The following is a 6,434-nucleotide window of genomic DNA, read 5'->3' on the forward strand; positions in this document are numbered from 1 at the left end:
AAAAAATATAATAATAAAATCGAATACAATAATAGCTAAAGGCATCGATGATTCGTGAACCTCTCCTACCATTCTTGATAGCAAATTCTTTGATCATCTCTTCACAGTTTATATTATCAAGATTTCGCTCTTGACAATTATCATCGTCAATAAATTAAGTATTTCTTGAGACATTGTCGATCGTAAGTAAGATTTTAGTAACTTTAACTTTGAAAGACTTCTTTTTGTAGATGCCACTATGACTGGAGTAGTTAACAATATTCTACATGCAATATTTACATTTGGGAAATTTTCTTGGGTCATGTTCAAATTCTTCAAAACTTCAATAGGGCTACTAAATTCCATGGTATATAATGTGTCTAATAAACTCAACTCCATAAAAAAATTCCTCTTCGTTAATATTTGAACTTCCAGCAAACTTGAGTGCATTTTCAAGAAAATTACAACAGAACTTAAAATTTTCATCTTGAATTCCCCTCAAGTTATGTGGAAACAAAAAACAAAAATAATTTCTCATAATTTTTGAATTGATCAAATGTTGTCTCAAGAGAAGCAATAGCTTGATCAATAATATAAAAAAAATAATTTACTCTAAAATTCTCTTAAGGAGTAAATGAAGCTTCTTGACTACTTAAACTCTAAGCACTTTGTTTTTTTTTTTAATTACAAGTTTTTATGCAAATATCGGGTTGATACCAATTTAGCAGGTGTGGTGGCGGCTAGTGTTCTGTTCGGCGGTGCCAGCGGTGGTGGACTGCTAGAAATGGCGGTGACAGTTGGCAAAGAACTGAAGGAGGGGGAACGAGAACGATGAAGCGTCACTAGAGCCCAGAGATCCTATTTTGATTGGCATTTTTTAACCGATTATTATTTTTTATTGTTGATTTTGTCATTTTGGTTTGGGCTCAATAAACTAAATTTTATACAATGAATTATGAATAAAATTTTTTTTCGAACTCAATAATTTAAGAGGGATCTGCAATACATAAGAACTATTTTTTTAAATATATATATATATATATGGTTAGTTTCATTTGAGAACTCAAAAAAAGTTAAGAACTTTTAGGAACTTTTAAAAACCAAATATTTTTTTAACTTTTTTTATATATTAACATTATTTGAGACTTGTTTTATCATATTTATAAAAAAAAATTTGATTACATATATAAATCACAAGTTACACATGTGTAAAATTTATGAGATAAAAATTTACATATGTGTAAAAAAAACATTGATATGCGTAAAAAAACTAATTTTCATAATTGTAATCATAAATATAGATGTCAAAAGTGATAAAACTATACTTAAATAACATTAACCTACAAATTTTTTTACAAAAAACGTTAGTTATTAAAAGTTCCTTCAAGTTTTTAAATAATTTAAGAGTTCTTAAATGATTACACAAGTTTAAACGTCATATGTAATAAGTCGATTTGGTGCGTAAAAAATTCTGAATTTTTTTTACGTATATGTAACCAACATATATTACGTATATGTAAAAAAAGTTAAAAAAAAAAGAATTGTTACGTTGAGTTTCTTTCAAGTTCTTAAAACTTAAAGTGGTTATCATTTGAAATCTCCCATATATATATATATATATAAAAGTATATATAAAAACTTTTTGGCCCTAAAAAATGTGCATGCAGCTTATATCTTAAAAGCAAGAGACACCATCTAAGATCACACACAACAACTAATACATGGTATAGTGCAACGGGTTTTTAGATCGAGTAATGGGAGCTTGCTCTTGTCACACTTCCTTTCGACTTTTCTTGTTTTGTTTTGTTTGATTAGTTTTCGTGTGTTATTATTTCTAGTCATGTACTTAATTTTTAGGGTCGTTTTTTTGGGTCAGTTTGTAATTATATGCGTTCTATCTAGTTTCTTTTTAGATGGTTTTTATTAAGAGGGGAAGGGGTGCCCATATGGGTAGGGTGTATGGCTTCAAACCATACGGTAACACAACCCCACCTCATGTGAGTAAGGTGCATATGACTTCATTCTAAGAAAAAGGTTCGCCGCACAAAATTGATTCATGTTGACCAATGAAGATATAAAATGAATTGATAAAGTTCTAGGGTACTTGTGGGCATGTGTTGTCGGTAACTTTGTGGTTTGTTGGTAATTAAGGGTAGAAATGAGATGGCAGTACATGATTGACTGGTGCATGGGTAATATCCATGAGTGTCCCTTCCCCTCTAATAAAAAATTGCCGTTCAAAATAAATAAATAAATAAAGAACTGAGAAAGAAACTTGAAACTAGAATTAAGAGATCGCGCAATTCCTACTAATGAAAAGGTTTGATCCCTATTTTATATTGTTTATAGTTTTAGTTACACATAAAATTGTAAAACTATAGATGTTATATAGATAAAGGTAAGAGTTGGAAAATTCTTCCTGAGCAGAGAGTGATGTCATCAACTTAATTCACTTCCCACATTTTAGGGTCCATTGTCGTTTTAGGATAGTGTGGTCCCATGTTTACTGATCGGTACTTTTTTAATGTTGTTTGGTGAAGAAAAGATGATCATGGAGCTACAGCCACTTCCGAAGAGAGTAATTAAGGTAACACTTTTAAGTCCTAACAATCTAACATTTATTTGTGACAGGATACACAACCTAACAAAAATGGAAACCGCCCATCACTTGCGGTCTAGTGATAGAAGGTTTGGGTTCTTCAACAGAAACTTAAGTTTAGATCCTACTTGTGTCATTTTGGGTGGATATTAGCAATGAAGGATTTGAGCTAGGACTTCTACAAATGTTGCTATTTTGAACCTAGAGCCTACCTGGGTTTTTGTCCCACCGTGTGTTACGCAGAGAGTTTTGCTCTTGTGGTGGCATAACAAATGTCAAGTGGCAGTCGGCGTATGGTTTCCCGGGGAATGCCCAAGCCAAACTCTGAAATACAGCGTGGGCCTGGTTAAGACAACATAGTTTGGCCAGAGTGGGGGCAACGGGTCTCTCCAAATCTGGGGAGTACGGAAGCCTAAATACAGAAAAATTGTCGTTAAAAAAAAACAAAGATGCATGGAAACCAGTGGCGGATCCAGGAATTTTTTTTAGGTGGTTCCCTCTTAATTTATAAGGTGGTTCCTACGCGTCTTCTATATATCCGTACACTATTATTTCGAAACTCGGGTGGTTCCGGGGAACCACCCGTTTGTATGCTGGATCCGCCCCTGATGGAAACGACAAAACATCAACTTCATTTCGCCTCCACATGAGCGGCTTGATCCAGCTCACAGTTCCAAGACATACACAAATTTCTATATGCCTAATATGATCCTTGGCGGACATTTGGTTTAACAATGGCAAAAATATACGCACTCAACTTTTTAATGGTTGCACAACGAATCAACTATATATGCACGAATTCGAGTTGTTTCTTGGATCTTTAACGGCTCCTTCAAACATTTTTTTTGAACACGATTAGCTTAGAATTGAATTTGATTTGAATATAGCTTTCAGTTTCATTTTTAGATGTGAATTGATTAGCATGTTTTGACATTTTGTGTGATTTCATATTGTGTAAACATAGGAAAAAAACACCTTACGTGTGAGAAAAAACACCTTACATGTGATCAAACGTTGTCACCTGCGGGTTAAATCCTTGTTAGATATAAAAAGTAAAATAAATTAACAATTTTATTTACAAAAGAAATCCTTAAAATACTTTTTAAAGTTTTCTACGTGTTTTTCTCAATGCATGTATTGGACTTGTACACAAACTTTGATGCCAAAAAGTAAAGAATCTCTCTTACTTATGTATAGTTTCCTTTTGGTTTATTTCTGCCTTCCACAAATTATATTCTGTTATAGGACATTAAAAAATTTTCTTCATCATCCAAGCGTTAAAGGGAAAAAGACACTACTTTTCAATTTATTAATCTAAACAAATAAATGACATGTGGTAAAAAAAAGTGCATACGCATTAAATGATTGTAATGGAAGGAGGCTGCTCACTGCTGAATGCTGAACCTGCAGAGTGCTAAGTATTTTATCACTCTCTACGGGCATCCCAACTGTTGAAGAATCTTCTTTAGTTGTAAAAATTTTAAAGCGGAAAACACCTGATCTAGTAATATCTTGAGTCACCCCTGGAAAAGTTTCAATTTTTATTCTACCGGATGCTTGCCCTTTCGTTCGTGTTAATCTTACGTCCTCACAAATTCTACCATACTTGAGTTCCTCTCCCTCTTGACTTTGCCAGGCCACTATATCTCCTTTAAAAAATGGCGCTAGGCGATCAACACGCAGTTTCTTTTCATCTCTAGGATGCGAGTGTCTTCCAATACGTTCTATCACTCTTTCATCACATGAAACATTCAGGAAATTAGCCAGCGCAGGTTCAGAGTATTGTGGACACAGGAATAGTGAACCAATGGGTAATGGGACTGGGGAACCCAGAACACGGCTCACAACAATTGCGACAAGATCAACAACCAACTATTAGCATACAAGTATATGAACCGTCAACATAGTAGACGGCTTGGTGACTAGACCTGCTTTTGGATCCTGGGATAAAGAACCCATTTGATGAATGAGTGATGTCTACATAACTTGGGAGAAGGCAAAACCGGGTGTAGATAGAACGTACAAACTGCAACCTTTCAGCAATGTATTCAAGTGATCTTTGTAGTGTCATTGAATCCGGATTTTTAAATCCAGAAGTAATTCTAGAGAAATTGTTGACAACACTTGCAACAGCAGCCTGAAATGACCTACTTAACAACTTCAGTCTGATGGCTGCCAATGAAACAGGCTCACCCTCCTCAAGGTCTTCAAAACAATCAAGCTCCTGGAAATGAATTGATCGATGCTTTGAGAAAAAAAAAACGTATATCCAATATATTTAGTATGTCATGTTTGTCTAGCTTTTTCTATATCTAAGTTTTTGTTGGACGTAATTTCAGACTCTCACATGTCGGTGAACTTGAGGGGTCAATATTGACAAGTAGGTCAAGTTGATTATATTTCCTAATTGTTATGTAATTATAATATGTAATATTTTGGCTAGCAAAGTTAGGCTAGTCTATATAAACCAAGTCATGCTAGACATTATAGAACGTGTGAGATGTAACCGAATTAGGGTTCATCTAGAGACACACACGAGATATAACCGAGTTAGGGTTCATCTAGATGCAACCAAGTTAGGATTCATCAAGAGTCAAACCGAGTTAGGGTTTTAGAGTTGTATCAGTTTTTTGAGTTATATTAGTATCATAGTATCCTTAAGTATCGCCTTATGATTCCTCTATTTCCGGTTGATGAGATATGTCTTGTTTGTCGCAAGGCGTGTTTAGACTCATATGGGGAGCACGCGGTGCACTGTAAAGAGCTCCCGGGTTTCAAGTACCGACACGATCTGGTTAGGGATGTGCTCTTTGATATATTCAGGCGAGCTGGAATTTCTGTTAAGAAAGAAGCACCTGTGAATTTCCTGACTGACCCATCGGAGGGAAGATCATCTCTTCGACCGGCTGACATTTTGGTGTTTGGATGGATAGGAGGAAAACACGGATTTAACAGGGGTTTCTCTTTTGGTGGGCTTAGGGAGTAGTGGTTTCGCAGTCGGTCAAGCTGCATTAAAAACTGCTTCAGGTAAGGTGGCAAAACATGAAAAGGCATGTCTTGACAACCAACATGTATTTATTCCTTTTGCTTTTGACACTTTTGGTTTCCTTGCGCCTGAAGCTGTGGAGCTACTTACCCGTGTTCAGCGGGTCATGCATAGTAATGTTATGACTCCAAGATCAGCAAATATAGTTTTTAAAAGATTGGGTTTTGCGATTCAAAAAGGGGTAGCGGCGCAGCTTGTTGCCCGCTTGCCTTCTGTTTCGATGTAGTCTAAAATTTGTAATGTTGAAAGATAATAAGAGTTATTTTAAGGTTTAATTTTCTGATTAATATAAACGAGAGGTAGTTGCTTAATTCGTGTTTAATTATTGATTCGGGACTTGAGCTTTTTTGTAGCTAGGCATTGTAATGCAGGAGAGTACTTTTGTTTAGTTACTTATTTAACAGAATAAGAAATCAGGCACAACAAAAATATATAGAGAGTGCGGTTAGTACCTCCACAAAAACATCAGAAAGCTTTGCTATGCCAAAGGCCAAGCATAATCTCTCTGAAACATCATGGTGAACAAACCTTAGCTTTGAACAATCAATAAAACTCACATATTGGGAGCCATGGGGATCTATATATACACAGGTATTTGGTCGAACAAGCCTGCACTCATCATCTGGGACAACCAACTCTGATTCCCAATTGGGACTGTCTGATGTTTGGGTCTCTTCACAGAGAAACTGTAGAAGTTCAGTTACTGCATGGAGTTCGTTTTGATTAAGCGGATAGTAACCACGAGATTTATGAAGATTTGAAAGAATATTCATTGCATAAGGAATAGATAGCGTGTCCTCAACCCGGAGT

Source organism: Bidens hawaiensis, unplaced genomic scaffold, assembly GCF_021521415.1.
Source record: "Bidens hawaiensis isolate Kalapana, Puna unplaced genomic scaffold, B.hawaiensis_p1.1 tig00018587_1, whole genome shotgun sequence".
Classification (NCBI taxonomy): domain Eukaryota; kingdom Viridiplantae; phylum Streptophyta; class Magnoliopsida; order Asterales; family Asteraceae; genus Bidens; species Bidens hawaiensis.